The sequence below is a fragment of the Spea bombifrons genome, chromosome 12, assembly GCF_027358695.1.
Source record: "Spea bombifrons isolate aSpeBom1 chromosome 12, aSpeBom1.2.pri, whole genome shotgun sequence".
NCBI classification, from domain to species: Eukaryota; Metazoa; Chordata; class Amphibia; order Anura; family Pelobatidae; genus Spea; species Spea bombifrons.
In genome coordinates, this window is record NC_071098.1 from 26,040,169 (window position 1) to 26,055,243 (window position 15,075).

Sequence of the window (15,075 nt, forward strand, 5' to 3'; positions counted from 1 at the left end):
ATGATGTAACAGTCCTCCTCCTCAAAGCCAAATGGGTTAGGAGTCGGGAGGTTATTGTTCTCCACGGATTCTACCTCCTCATCCTCATCCTCCTCCTCGTCTTCCTCCTCTGTGTCATCTGGCATTATGATGTAACAGTCCTCCTCCTCAAAGCCAAATGGGTTAGGAGTCGGGAGGTAATTGTCCTCCACCGACTCTTCCTCCTCCTCGTCCTCCTCGTCCTCCTCCTCTGTATCATCTGGCATTATGATGTAGCAGTCCTCCTCCTCAAAGCCAAATGGGTTAGGAGTCGGGAGGTAATAGTCCTCCACCGACTCTTCCTCCTCATCCTCCTCCTCGTCTTCCTCCTTTGTGTCATCTGGCATTATGATGTAACAGTCCTCCTCCTCAAAGCCAAATGGGTTAGGAGTCGGGAGGTAATTGTCCTCCACCGACTCTTCCTCCCCCTCGTCCTCCTCCTCGTCCTCCTCCTCTGTGTCATCTGGCATAAAGATGTAACAGTCCTCCTCATTTAAGCCAAATGGGTTAGGAGTTGGGAGGTTATTGGCCTGCGCGGGGTCATATCCATTATTATCCTGCTCCTCCTCTTCATCACCGGCGATGGTAATGATGGAAAGGCCATCTCTGGTAATGGTTGTGATGGAAATGCCGTAGACATTAACGGTAAGGATGGAAACACCGTAGTACGAAATGTTCATGATGGAAAGGCCATCGTCCATATAGGTGGTGATGAAAATGCCACCTTCAGTGATGGTAAGGACAGAAAGGCCTTCCTCATTAACACCAAACTGTGGAGGTGTTGTGAAATAGTTCGCCTGCAAATAGAAAGAACATAAAACATATTTTCCTTCACATTTTGATATCGTCATAGAAATAATCTTTGTGTAGAAATGAAATCCGGCCCAAACTATTCATACCTCATCGTATCTCTCATCCATGGTTAATCTCCTGAAGAACTCGCTAAGAGCAATGGTACCAAAGCTAGATCTGTAGAACACTCCTGACCACCTGCTGCTCTACTGATGGAAAGCTTTGTCTGACTTGAGCTTACATGGGTATCAACAATGACATCACAAAGATTCTATGACATAATAGTAGGAGCTTGGTGTTGTGAGCAGGGCTTAGTTACTAGATACCAGCAGGATATTTTCTGAATGTTTTAATAATAGAATCAGACTAATTGGACTTGGAAGAGCAAACATTTTTTTGGTTGTATATGAAATAAATAACTAATAACAAAGTAACGATTTGCATTCATTGCCTGTATTAAACAGAACAATTTATAAAGATGTTTTATATAGGAGACAGTAAAAGTAATTGCTTTCTTTATTTTTTTTTTATTTTTTTTTTTATATATTTATTCAAGGATTTTCAAATAGGGGTACAGAAAGGAAAAAGGGGGAGGGGGGAAGAGCAGTACATGTCAATAAACCACTCGCAGGTGGAAAGAGCAGTTCACAGTATATTTGATCACCAGTGCAATAAATCGCACTGAGCACATGAAAGATACATTATACATGGAGCCCTGTAAGAAATAGAAGGAACAGAGTAAAGCAAGGTATAAGAAAAGAGAAGAGAGAGAAAGATAGAGTCAACAGGGTTCGTGACACAATGCCCAAGTCAAATCAAACTAATAATGGACGCGTAGTCCAGTGGGAACTCATAGAAGGAAAACACTCAATGGGAGTGATAAACGTAACGCTCCCACACGAGCAGGTAACAGTAATATAAAAATAAAATAAAAAGGCGTCTAGAAAAGAAAGCCTACAATCAGCACGGAGGTAACTCAATGTATAAGCTAACTATAGCAAATGTAGCAAGAGTGTGTGCGTCGCAATGAGGGGGGGGAGAACTTCCAACACCTGGGGGGGACAGGTAAGTTATCTGCGGGAATCTCCCGCAGACGAAGTGTATCGCAGCCAAGGGGACCAAGTGGCGAGGTACAGGCGGTACCTATTACCCAAGCTAAAGGTAAGTTCCTCCAAACTACGGATACGCTCCACCTCTACTATCCACTCCTGCAAGGTAGGAGGATCAGGTTGTCTCCAGCGTCTGGGAATAAGTGCTTTCGCCGCATTAAGGAGGTGCGGTATAAGGGATAATTTGTACTTCCGAAAAGACAATGGCGTAAGGTGGAAAAGGGCAGCCATGGGAGTGCAAGAGATGTCAACAGAGGTGAGTATCCTGACCATCTGTATTACGTTAGACCAGAAGGTCTTAATTTTAGGACAAGCCCACCATATGTGACCAGGGGTAGCGGGCGAGTAACCACACCGCCAACAACTAGCCGAATGCGCAGGGATCATTTTATGAAGTGCATCAGGCGTCAAATGCCATCGACACAGTAGTTTAAAATTCAGGAGACGGAGACAGGAGTCAGGGGACGAGGAAGACATCATGGACGCCGCTCTGCGCCACTGTTGAGGGGAAAGGGCACAGCCGAGGTCACGTTCCCAAGCTTTCAGATAAAAGGGAGGCGAGCTATACATGGCCTTACGGATCAAAACATGAAAGGTGGAGAACGGTCTAGTAACACCTTTATGGGCAATACACATCCTCTCAAAGATAGTATAGTGGAGACCAGCAGCCGTGTGTTGAAGCATAGGAGCAACAAAATGACGCAGTTGGTGATACAAGAATGCTACATTACCAGAGCTCCCCTTATCCCCAAATATGGAGGGCAAAGACCTGACACCCCCATCATCCACTATGTCATGGAGAGGCACGTAAGATGTCTTAGGACCCCGAAGAGAGCCAAGACCCGCTACACCAGGGGGAAAAAGGGGGTTGTGAGAGATCGGAGTAAGTGGGGAAAGGGCCGAGGACCAATGCATATCTAACTTATGTTTCCTCCACATCAGTAAAGTAGGGGCAATAGTGGGATGAGTGGCCAGCCCCAAAGCTGTTAACGGGACAGATTGCCAAGGAAGTGACTGTCTTGGAACTATTGAAAAAGAGTCCTCAATATCCAGCCACTGTTTACATGTATCATTCCTAGTCCATAGATACAGTCTCGTAAGCAGGCTAGCCATATGGTAACATTTCAGGTCCGGCAAATTCAGACCCCCCAAGTGCAGGGGACGAGCCAATAAGTCATAACGGACCCTCGGGCGTTTATGTGCCCACAGAAATTTTGTGAAGATTGCACGGACCTCGGCAAAAAAGGCAGGAGGAATATGAATGGGCAACGTCTGTAAAAGATAAAGCAGCCGCGGCAGAATATTCATTTTAATAATATGAACTCTACCAAGCAAATTAAATTGGGGCAAATTCCATTTCACTAGATCGGCCTTAATCGAATGAAGTAAGGGAGGGAAGTTTAAATCAAACAATGATCTTATAGTGGCAGGGAGCCTGACGCCCAGGTATTTAACCGAGGTGCTAGCCCAAGTGAATGGGTAGCGAGATCGTAGTATAGACACCTCAGCCTCCGGAACTGTCAGATTAAGAATTTCCGTCTTCTCCAAGTTAACTCTAAAACCCGAAAGAACCCCATACTCCTGCAATTCACACATAAGAGGCGGTAGGGATTGCAGCGGACTAGATAACGAAAATAAGAGATCATCAGCGAAAGCCGATGTCTTGTATTCAGATTGTCCTAAACAAAACCCCTTAATAGAGTCATTAGATCTAATAGCCTGGAGAAGGGGTTCGAGAGTCAAAACAAAAAGTAAAGGGGAGAGGGGACAACCCTGCCGCGTGCCATTGAGGATCGAAAATGAAGCGGAGCGTTCCCCATTCACCATCACCTTCGCGGAAGGATTAGAGTAAAGCGCCTGCAGCCACGATTGCCAGCATGGCCCAAAACCCATAGCCCGCACAACCCCAAATAGGAAGGACCAGCTCACCCTGTCAAACGCTTTCTCAGCATCTACAGCCATCAACATAGCCGGGGCCTTCAAAGTGCCGGAGGCATGAATAAGGTTTATAAGTTTAGTGGTGTTGTCTTTGGCTTCTCTAGCAGGGACAAACCCCGACTGATCAGGGTGAACCAGTCCTCCCACAAACGGCCGCAGTCGGAGAGCCAACACTTTGGCGAATATTTTCAAGTCGACATTAATTAGCGATATGGGCCGATAATTTTCGCAAAGCAACGCGTCCCTGCCAGGTTTAGGAATAACTGTGATCGCAGCCTCGGTAAGAGATTGAGGCACATCGGGGTGGAGTCGTAGAGAATTATAGGCACGTAAAAAGTGAGGAGCCAAGTCCTGTGCAAACTGCTTATAATATTTGGCTGTGAAGCCATCAGGACCCGGGCTTTTCCCTAACGGAGTAGCTTTGAGTGCGGCATGAAATTCGTCTAAAGAGATGGGAGAGTCTAAGTGGTGACTGACATTGGGCGGGACAGTAGAGTGTAGGTGCCTCTCCAAGTAGAGCGTAACATCTTGTGTGTGTTGCAACGAGGTCGGGGTGGGCCATAAGTTATAAAGGGTTCGGTAGTAATCATGAAAGACCCGGGCAATGTCAGGCGTAGAGTGTTGAAGAGACCCGTCTCGGGCCTTGAGCTTCGCTATATACGAGGATTGCCTTTTCGCCTGAAGAGCCTTTGCGAGCAACTTGCCACTCCTGTTTCCGTGTAAATAAAAAGTGTGTCGAGTATGTAACATGGAGCGCTTGGCCCGGTCAGAAAGCAGAATGTGTAAATCAGTGCGAGCGGCCGTCAGCAGTTTATAGTGATCTATAGAGTGGGAGCTCTTGTGTTCACGTTCAAGTTCAGCAATTCTATCCGTCAAAGCTTTCAGCCGCTTCGCCCTACCTTTCAAAAGCTGGGAGTTCAGTTGAATCAGGCGCCCGCGAATAACGGCTTTATGCGCCTCCCAACATATCATAGGGGTAACATCACCTGTCGCATTAGCTTGAAAGTAATGGCCTAACTCCTCCGAAACTGCAGTTGTAACATTAGTATCGTTTAACAAGATGTCATCAAGTCTCCAATGTCTCGGAGGCCGAGACATTGCAGACACATTTAGAGTAAGGAATATAGGGGCATGGTCTGACCATGTAATATGTCCAATGTCAGCACCTGATAACATGGGCAAAGCATAATGGGAAAGGAAGAACATATCGATGCGCGAATACGAATTACGAGGAGCGGAAAAAAACGTGTAATCGGTGTCAGTCGGGTGCATTACTCGCCAGCAATCTGTCAGCTGTGCGTTATGTAAGAGATCAAGAGCCCTAGACGTAAGAGAAGAAGGTTGGTGCGACTCATCTCGAGCGGCGGCATAGTGTCTATCTAAAGTGAAATTGCAGTCACCACCAAAAACAACATGCCCCTCAGTAAAGGTAGCACAAATCCTGAGGATCGCAGCCAAGGCACGACATTGGGAACGGTTGGGTAAGTATATATTAACAAATGTAAATAAAGTATCACCAACCTTCCCCTTCAAGAGCAGGTAGCGGCCGCCCTCATCAGATCTATGGTCTATATAAGTAAATGGGACAGTTGCACGCAACAAAATGGCCACTCCTCTAGATTTGCTCGCCGTAAAGTTAGCAAAATACCCCACCGGATAATGTCGATTACGGAGTGACGGAGCACGCTCAGCCTTGAAGTGTGTCTCCTGAAAAAATACAACGTCTGCTTTTTGGCGATTAGCTTCCTGGAGAGCCATAGTACGTCGCTCAGGAATATTCAGCCCCCTCACATTTAAAGACATCAATGTAAAGTTAGCCATTTATGTAAATCATCCGTGAAAGAAAAGCATAAAACACTGCTCGGCCAAAAGTCGTCAGTAAATGTGTCACAAGATATAAACATGAAAACAAAACCATAAAGAAAAACAAATTGTACATCAAAAAATCGCAGTGGCAGCCGCCGGAATCAGGCTTTAGTTCCAGACGGCAGCAGGTGTCAGGAGGCAAACACTGCTGTGGGGGTGGACGAGCAGGCGTATCCATAAACAATAATCAACTCAACCTCGGACACCTTATAAGGAAAATAGGCCCAAGGCCAAAAAGTGAACATGTATAGAACCCCTGAATGCGCAAGACAATGGGGACACTCAGCTACTGAAAAGAGTGCTACATGGCAGAGACATGAATTAGGTGACCCCATCAAGTACGGAGTAGCAACCATAGAGAGAGAGTGCTCGCATCAAATAATAAATAACCAAAAACCAGCGTAGTAGAAACATAACATAATATAAAACGAAACAATCAATCATGGTACTGTTATTGTCTAGTCAGGTAATATAGCAGATGTCCCGAAGGCAAGACGCAAGGTCGGATCGCAGAGGAATGCCAGCCAGCTACCTTCAGGTGATCTTGATCCGGGAGGATTGAGTAAGCGAGACCGGACCCGGACGCGGAGTCGGCGATTTGCGCTTTCGTTGAGTCGTCTGCCAGCGGTGTCTCTGGGGCTGCGGTTGGAAAGATGGTTGGAACGATAGGTCCATCCAATCCGGTATCAGGATGTCAGGTAAACCCAAAGCTTCAGTAAATGCTGGGACCTCCTGTGCCTTGGTAATCGTGTAGGTGCGCTGTTGGTGGGTCACCGTGAGGGAGAAAGGGAAGCCCCATCTATATTTAAGGTTGCGGTCCCGCAACTCATCAGTCAGAGGCTTAAGATGCCTACGCGTTTGGAGGGTAATCCACGACAGGTCCTGGTAGATCCGTGCATCTATACCCGTAAGGGCAGGTATGTCAGCATTCCGGGAAGCTGTGAGAATGGCTTCCTTATCAGCAAAGTAGTGCAAACGACAGATTATGTCCCTGGGAGGTGCCTGAGCAGTAGGTTTCGGGCGAAGCGCCCTGTGGATTCTATCAAACATCAGCGGTGTAGAGGGGGGTCTACCTAGGATAGCGTTAAAGTAATCTGTAATGAGTACCTTTAGATCTTCAGCCTCCCCCTCCGGATAGCCCCGGACGCGCAAATTATTGCGCCGATTACGGTTGTCCAAATCTTCAAGGTGTCTATGTTGTGCGTGTACCTGGTCAGTGATACTATCCAACCGGTGATTCATGTGCTGCAGCTGGACATACACCTGGTCCTTGTCAGATTCTAAATCCGCCACACGGGATCCTATCTGCGTGATGTCTGCCGAAAGCTCATTCAACTTGGCATGAAAGGAGGTTTCCAGCTTGGACATCATAGAAGCCATATCCGCCTTAGAGGGTAAGCGTTTGAGCATTTCACGGATATCCTGATCCGGAGCTGCTTGAGAGCAATCCGACACCGGACTGCTTGCCCGGGAAGAGGCTGAGCACGCTGCCGGCGCCATATTGGGGCCTGCATCCTCCATCCGCGTTGGCGTCGGATCGCGAAAATAAGCCGTCAAGGCAGCCGATTTAAGCCCCTGTGACGGCTTGGGAGTATGCTTGTGGTCCGGATCTCTTTTTTTGTTGCCCATGGTCTCTCTCGGGGTTCAGATGCTTAGATTAGCGGTGTCATGTGCGAGGAGCTCGGTCAACACACAGCCATCCGCCGCTCGTGCGTAGCCACCACCTGCTTTCTTTATTATATGCTTTGGCTGGTGTGGGTTGGAACATTTATCCCCCATATATATTTACAAACATTTGTGTATTTACCCATACGGTGAACCTATGGATGGTAGTAGATACATGGAACAGCCGAAGGGGTAGAGGTATGCCAGTGAAAAGGATTGGTTTGCCGCGAAGGTGAGATTCAAACCTTTAGCCATGGCTGGTAATCTGAGTGATCCGATAGATAAGTGGACACTCATTTTGTTACATCAGAGGGACCGGAATATATATATATACTGTATATGTATGTATATTTATGTTTTTTTCAGTGGTATGATTTAATAGTGGGAATTATTAATCCCCCCCCCCAGTTTTGACTATGGTATCTAATGTGCCCCCCTATATATTGTTCCTACAGTGCCCCCCAGCTATGGTTGTTTAGTGGAAATGGCCAATATGCAGCTGTCTGCGAACATTATATATAATGGGGCAAAAACCACAACTGGGTAAAACATTGTTTTAATCTGATACCAGACATAAATGATATTATATAATAATATTAATAATAATAATGTTGTTAATAATAATAATAATAATAATAATAATAATAATGTTGTTAATAATAATAATAATAATAATAATTGAAAGCTCTGTTAGTGATGAAGATGGTTCATTGATTAGATTAGGTTGGGAATCTTAGGATATTCTTAGCTGAAGTCTTTTCCAAAAAACCATACAGAACATGGGAAATCCGGTGAATTAATATCTGACAAAAGCAGGTCAATTGTTCTTTATCTTATTTATATATATATATATATATACTTTGTAATAATTGATGAATAGCACACATCCTGGATAATTAAAAGACCCTTAAGATAAACCCCCAGCGCTGTATACAGTAATAACCACGCCAGTGCTCTATACAGTAATAACCCCTAGCGCTGTATACAGTAATAACCCCTAGCGCTGTATACAGTAATAACCCCCAGCGCTGTATACAGTAATAACCCCCCCCAGTGCTGTATACAGTAATAACCCCGCCAGTGCTGTATACAGTAATAACCCCTAGCGCTGTATACAGTAATAACCCCCAGCGCTGTATACAGTAATAACCCCCCCAGTGCTGTATACAGTAATAACCCCCAGCGCTGTATACAGTAATAACCCCCAGTGCTGTATACATTAATAACCCCTAGCGCTGTATACAGTAATAACCCCCCCCCCCAGTGCTGTATACAACAGGGCTCCCTACTGCCTTTCATTCGGCTAATGATGAGACTTTTAAGGTTCTATAAAAGCTAAAGAGCTAGCAGTGGCGTCAGCAGGGGGGGGCCAGAGGGGCCCCCCTACATCATGCTGTGCCCCCCAGTTGAAACGCCATTTTTGTTTTTTTTTCTAATAGAAGCGGCCGGGGGGCAGGGGTGCGTACCTGGCGGGGGGGGGCGGTCCACCCGGCTGCCGCTCATCTGAGGAGTGCCTCACCGCTCACCGTCTTCCGCGCTCAGTGCACCGGAAGGACGGGGCACAGAAGAGGAAGAATGAAGAGGAAAAATGAAGAGGAAGAATTAAGAGGAAAAGTGACAGTGACAGAGGAAAGGTAGGGCAAGATTCAGGGAGAGTGGATTAGTGAGTGTGTGAGGGTGATGGGTGTTGTGCTGAATGTTTGTGAATGAGGGTTTGAGATAGCATGGATGTGTAAGTGTGGGGGGATAGCATGGCATTGGGAGGCTGTAATCACATTCCTTTCATGCCCAGATTCCAGCATGTAGTGGCTGCCTAGGCATGATAGGAGTGTGATTGCTGTCATCAATTATTTTTTTGGTCCAACTTTGGTGTGTTAACACTTTTATTGCACAGAATAATTCAATAATAGTATTAATATATATATATATATATATATATATATATATATATATATATATATATACAGCAATCGCACTCCTATCATGCTAAGTAAGCCAGCACATGCTAGAACATGAGCATGATAGGATTGTGATTGTTGTTATAGATATATATATATATATATATATTAATATTGTTATTGATTTTATATAAATTTATATTTATATATATATAAATATATATATTAATATTGTTATTGATTTTATATATATTTATATTTATATATTTATATATATATAAATATATATATTGATATTGTTATTGATTTTTTGGTGTTACTTTTAATAAAGTATTTTAAAGTTGTTGTTTTTTTTTTTTGTTTTTTTTTTTTTTGGTTTTGGCCAAGTGAATGCTGAATTTTCAGTTTCAGTGCAGAATTTTCATTTCGGTGCATCCCTACTGTATACTATGCCAGTCACTAAAGTGGTAAGCCTACACCACATCAATGTTTGGCTTAGTATATAGTGATAGGGGTTGTCAGTGTCTGGCTCAATGTATAGGCACACAGTGACGGTGGTACCGCGTAATCCCTAAGTATATAATGATAACAATTATGCTGTACCCCTGTCAATGTTTGTCTAACCATAGAAACTATGCAGTTTTAAAGTGTGTGGGGGGGTGCCACATACAGGATCTGCCCCAGGTGCCAAATACTCTAGGTACGCCCCTGCATCGTGCGGCAGTCAGACCCAATGGCCATGCCTCAGCTCTTCGTCCCACGTCTTAAAAGGGGTGGGATGAAGAGCTGAGGCACGGCCATTGGGCGGCGCGTGCACGCCGGCCGCTTTAATTTCATTAGGCGCTGGCCGACGGCCGCTTTCAACGTCGCTCGCAGCCGCTTTGATGGCGCAATGGGCCAGTTGACTAGACTTGCCCCTCAGGCCTTAGGCTGCCAGCCTTCCCCTGGACGTGGAGGAGAGAGAGGCGCCGAGCAGTCGCTGATGAATACGTTTTCAGCAACCGTTCGGCGCCTCTCACTGTTCCCCGCGAGGCCTCTGCCTTGGTCGCGGTGCCAGCATTTCAAGCTGAGCGCCAGAATATGATGTCATATCCAGCGCTCAGCAGTGAAGCCGCGCACACTGCGGCAGAACAGGGAGACGGAGGCCTCGCGATCCCACCACTGGACTTGTACAAGGTAAGTGAACTTCAAAGGGGGAGAGGGTAGTGGGAAGTGAGAAGAGGTAGATAGGGAGTGAGAAGAGGTAGATAGGTGGTTGCTAACCCATTTTCCATTTGCGACGCTTCCAGACAGGCATGCACGACCGGATCCTTTCTGTGCCCCATTGTGGGGCACTTTCTATGTACCGGTATTCATTTTCTGTAAAAGCTTCACTTGCAGCCCTTGGTTCTTTCGATGTTCATTTTCTTTGAGAAATCCAGGTGCTGTGGTTGCAGTGGGATGTGTCCAGGCCAGGGCTTATCTTTGTACAGTATTTCCCCTGTCTCTGTTTTTGCATTGGCCCTGTTCTTTTGTGTTTTAGTTGTTTTTTCCTGCTTCCACCTTTGCTGTTACTGAAGGCACAAGGCGTCTCAGACCCTATCGTCTCCAATAATACTAATGTCTTTTCCTTCACTTATCATGAGTAGTTCTTCTTCTTTCCATAGCTTTAACATGTCCTGTTCAATCCCTTTTCTGTTGTGTCTTTGAAGCTAACGTTCCCTCACTTTATTAGTCTCTACCGCTTCTGCTGGGAGGCTGGTCCATTTCTCTACCACTCTAGGAGTAAAACTTCTTTACATTACATCTAAGCCTCTAACTCACTAGTTTCAGATTATGACCTTGTTTAACCATTTCTCCTCTTCTGAAACAAACATCCCTCCTGTGATTTGTTCAATGCCTTTAAGGATGTCAAGTATTTTCTCCAAGCTTATACATATCGAGATTCCCTAGTCTTTCCTGAGCCTGCGTTCTTCTTCTTTTTTTCTTCCTTACTTTTGTTTTTGCCATTGTCTTCATCCCTTTCCCCAAGGCCGGTATCTCTTACTCTTCTAGCCTATCCTCTCTCATTGTTTTCCTCTTTTTACCCATGTTCTCTGGTTTGCAATTCACTTTTTACCCTTTTTCTGGCTTATAACATTTTGTTGTTGAGGTTTTTGTTGTTGTTGTTAGAATCTTGTTGGATCAGCATGAGTTAATATTCATTGTACATATTCCAGATAATGAAACATGTCACATAAATGATACAATGTTTTGTTCAGTATAGCATAGGCAATGTAATCAAAGTACAGATTTGAAACATAAGAAAATCCAAAATGCCCGTAAGTGCCATGTTAGATCGAATGTGAACCGTTGTATGGTTTATACACTTGGTCATCCTCTCCATCTGATAAATATGTGAGTGTCGCCAACACTTCCCCAATACTAGGTGGATCAGTCTGTTTCAGTTTCTTGCAATGATAACAGATAAAAGTAGGAACCCCAGTAACCTGTGATATTTAATTTTTGTATGCTGAGGGATGGCCACCAAAATGTGCAATTGTGGTGAAGAACCTTCTTGGTAACCTCTGAGTAATTGACACAGCTAAAGACTTTTGCTAAATGAATAAAACTCTACCCCAAATTTCTGGAGACTATTGCATGTTAAACTCTGACACCCCACTTCCTGATAAACCTAAAAAAATGGGGGACAAGAAATCTTTAAAACACACACACAAATAAAAAAACAAAACAAAAATTATAACACAAATGAAACCATGTGAATAGGGAGCTTGTGTTGACCCAGGAGAGCATGGATACATATAATAATTAACAATGTTGCAATTGTGAATAACACATTTATATCATTTTATCCAACTTTTCCATGCCCGAAACTTTTCCATTCCGCGTTTTTACCAAAAAAAATGAACATTTTTAAAAACTGAAAAAACTTCAGGAAATCATTCTTCCTAACCCCCAAATAACATCCCCGTTAAAAGGACTTGTATTGGAGGCCTGCTTCGGACGCTATCTGGGGCAACCGATTTAGCAGAAAACCTGAAAAAATTTAGACCGCGGATCTTACGTTTTTTTTTTAAAAAAAATTAATGCTCTCACTCACATTCTGCATCCCCTCGCTACACCCTGCGTCCCTTCTCGTGCTCTCACTCGCATTTTGTGTCCCCTCCCTCACGCTCTGCGTTCCCTCTCATGCTCTCACATTCTGCAATCCCTCGCTCACGGCTTTATCCTCATGCTGTCACTAACTTCCCCTCGTGGGTAAACAGCTTTATTAATTCACTAGAGCATATGTGTTTCACTCATTTTCCTTCCACGTCGGCTCTGTGAGTTGAGTGCTCCCAGACGGCGGGCCGGAACTGCGCGCTCCCAGACGGCGGGCCGGAACTGCGCGCTCCCAGACGGCGGGCCGGAACTGCGCGCTCCCAGACGGCGGGCCGGAACTGCGCGCTCCCAGACGGCGGGCCGGAACACGTTGGACCGGAACAGTGTGTTCCAAGAGGGCGGACGGGGACTAAGGGTTTCAAGGTGGAGTGTGGCGTTCCACATGAAGAAACAATATATGTGATTTATTAATTTTCGTTCGTCAGGTCTGTGAGGTAATAATATAACAGCTAAATAAACATGCGCAGGACATTGCTGCTCATTAAATGTCACAGAAGCCTTCCACAAGCAACACTAAATCCACAGAGTATGTCCACATGAGGGTGCTATAGGATAAGAAATGCCAATGCCTTAGCAGCTTTACCAATAAAGTGAATATTATTACAAGCTATGGCCACATGAAGGGGCTGCAGGATAAGTACCGGCAGCACCACAGCCGCTTAAATAATGAAACTCAAAAACACATGAAAGCCGTTCAAGCCGTTTACTTTTTGGAGTAAAAACCCCAAACCTCAATCAGTCTTTGATCTTATGTTCAGGATTCAGGAACCGCATGCCTATTGACATGCTCTTTTAAATTCCCCCACTGCGTTAGCCATTACCACTTCTGCTGGGAGGCTTTTCCATTGCATTGTGTATTATTTATGTGTTATCAGCATTTGTTATCGTGTGATCTCCCTGAGCCGGATTCCGTGCTTCCACCACCTTTGGAGACAGAACTCCTGATTGCTTGCGTTGCCGCTTGAGTAGAAACTCCCTGGATAAACTGAGGAGGTGCCATTTGCCCCTCTCCGCTGCCCTCTGCGAGTCTCCCCCGACTCTGCTGTCACCTGTCGGTCTGCTCTGCTGTCTGCTATAGTCTGCAACCATCTACCAGTCATCCTCGTCTCCACTGCCTCCTGCCAGTCTCTCCAGAATCTGCTGTCTTTTGCCAGTCTCCCCAGACTCCGCTGCCAACTGCCAGTCTCCTTAGACTCCACCTCCATCTGCCAGTCTCCCCAGAATCCACCGCCATCTGCCAGTCTCCCCAGACTACACCTCCATCTGCCAGTCTCCCCAGACTACACCTCCATTTGCCGGTCTCCGCTGCCAATCTCCCCAGACTCCACTGCCATTTGTCCTTCTCTGATGCTTTCTGCCAGTCTCCCTAGCCTCCGCTGCCATGTGCCAGTCTCTTCAGAGTCTGCTGCCATGTGCCAGTCTCTTCAGAGTCCGCTGCCATGTGCTAGTCTCTTCAGAGTCCGCTGCCATGTGCCAGTCTCTTCAGAGTCCGCTGCCATCTGCCACTCTCTTCAGTATCCGCTGTTAAACAGAGGGGACAGTGTTTGTGTTGGGTAGATCGGGCTACAATCAAAGAACTGGAACACAATTAAAAAAAAAAAAAATACATTATGAGCAAATAGAATAAAAAACAATAAGAAAACATTTTCTAATGCGATACTAGTAATAAAAACATTTGCTCAAAATATCAAAAAGTATCAATGAAAATAAGAAAAGACACATTTTTGCTCCTGGTTATGTATGATTTATAAACAACAACAAAAAAAGATAATGTGACAGATAACAAAAGGATGCTAAGTGCTTTGGACAGAAAAAAAACAAAACAAAACAATAACTGTACCGAAGACGAGAAGGATGATGGGTGAATTACCGCTCCAACCCAGAGGCAATCCCGAAAGCGTAGACATCTAAGGCTAACCTGCTTCCTACTGAGTGAGCTGTACTTTCTTAACCCCTTAAGGACAATGGGCGGTCCCTAAACCCGTTGAAACCAATGCATTTTGAGCCTGTACATGTACGGGCTTTGTCATTAAGGGGTTAAACTAAAATATAATACTTTGACGTGGACTGAGGCGTTAAACCAACTTCATCCGATGAATCAGGTCCAAAATATTTTTGACTACTGTTTTTTTTTTTAAAGAGACTGCCTACTGTCTCTTTAAATGTGACATCTGCCCTTACGGGTCCTTTATGCTCTGCCAGCTGCTAGAAAAAAATTCTTTGGTTGAAAAAAAAAAAAAAAAGTCCAATTATTTCCGATATATATTCTAAATCCACAGCTTCCCGTACGTCAACCTAATTCTCCATGAGGCTGACACTCACACTGAATGGGAATAAACAGACCCCCCCGGGGATTAGCTTATTTACAAGATAAAGTGCTATGATTGATCGAAAGTGACATTAGAGTGAGAAGAAAGCTTTTCCTAATATGACATCACCATATATTTATGCTTTCGCCCTGTGATTTATGTGAAAACACCTAAAAACCTCATTTTACCAGCTACTTGGATCTACAGCATTGGAGTAACCTCTAAACATAAAACGCCTCGTGGTTTAGTTGGCGGTGCTTTTCTATTTTTACTCCAATTTCCCTGCTGTTTTTTTTTCTAGAAAGACAGAATTGGACGGCATATAAAACCCATTCGGAC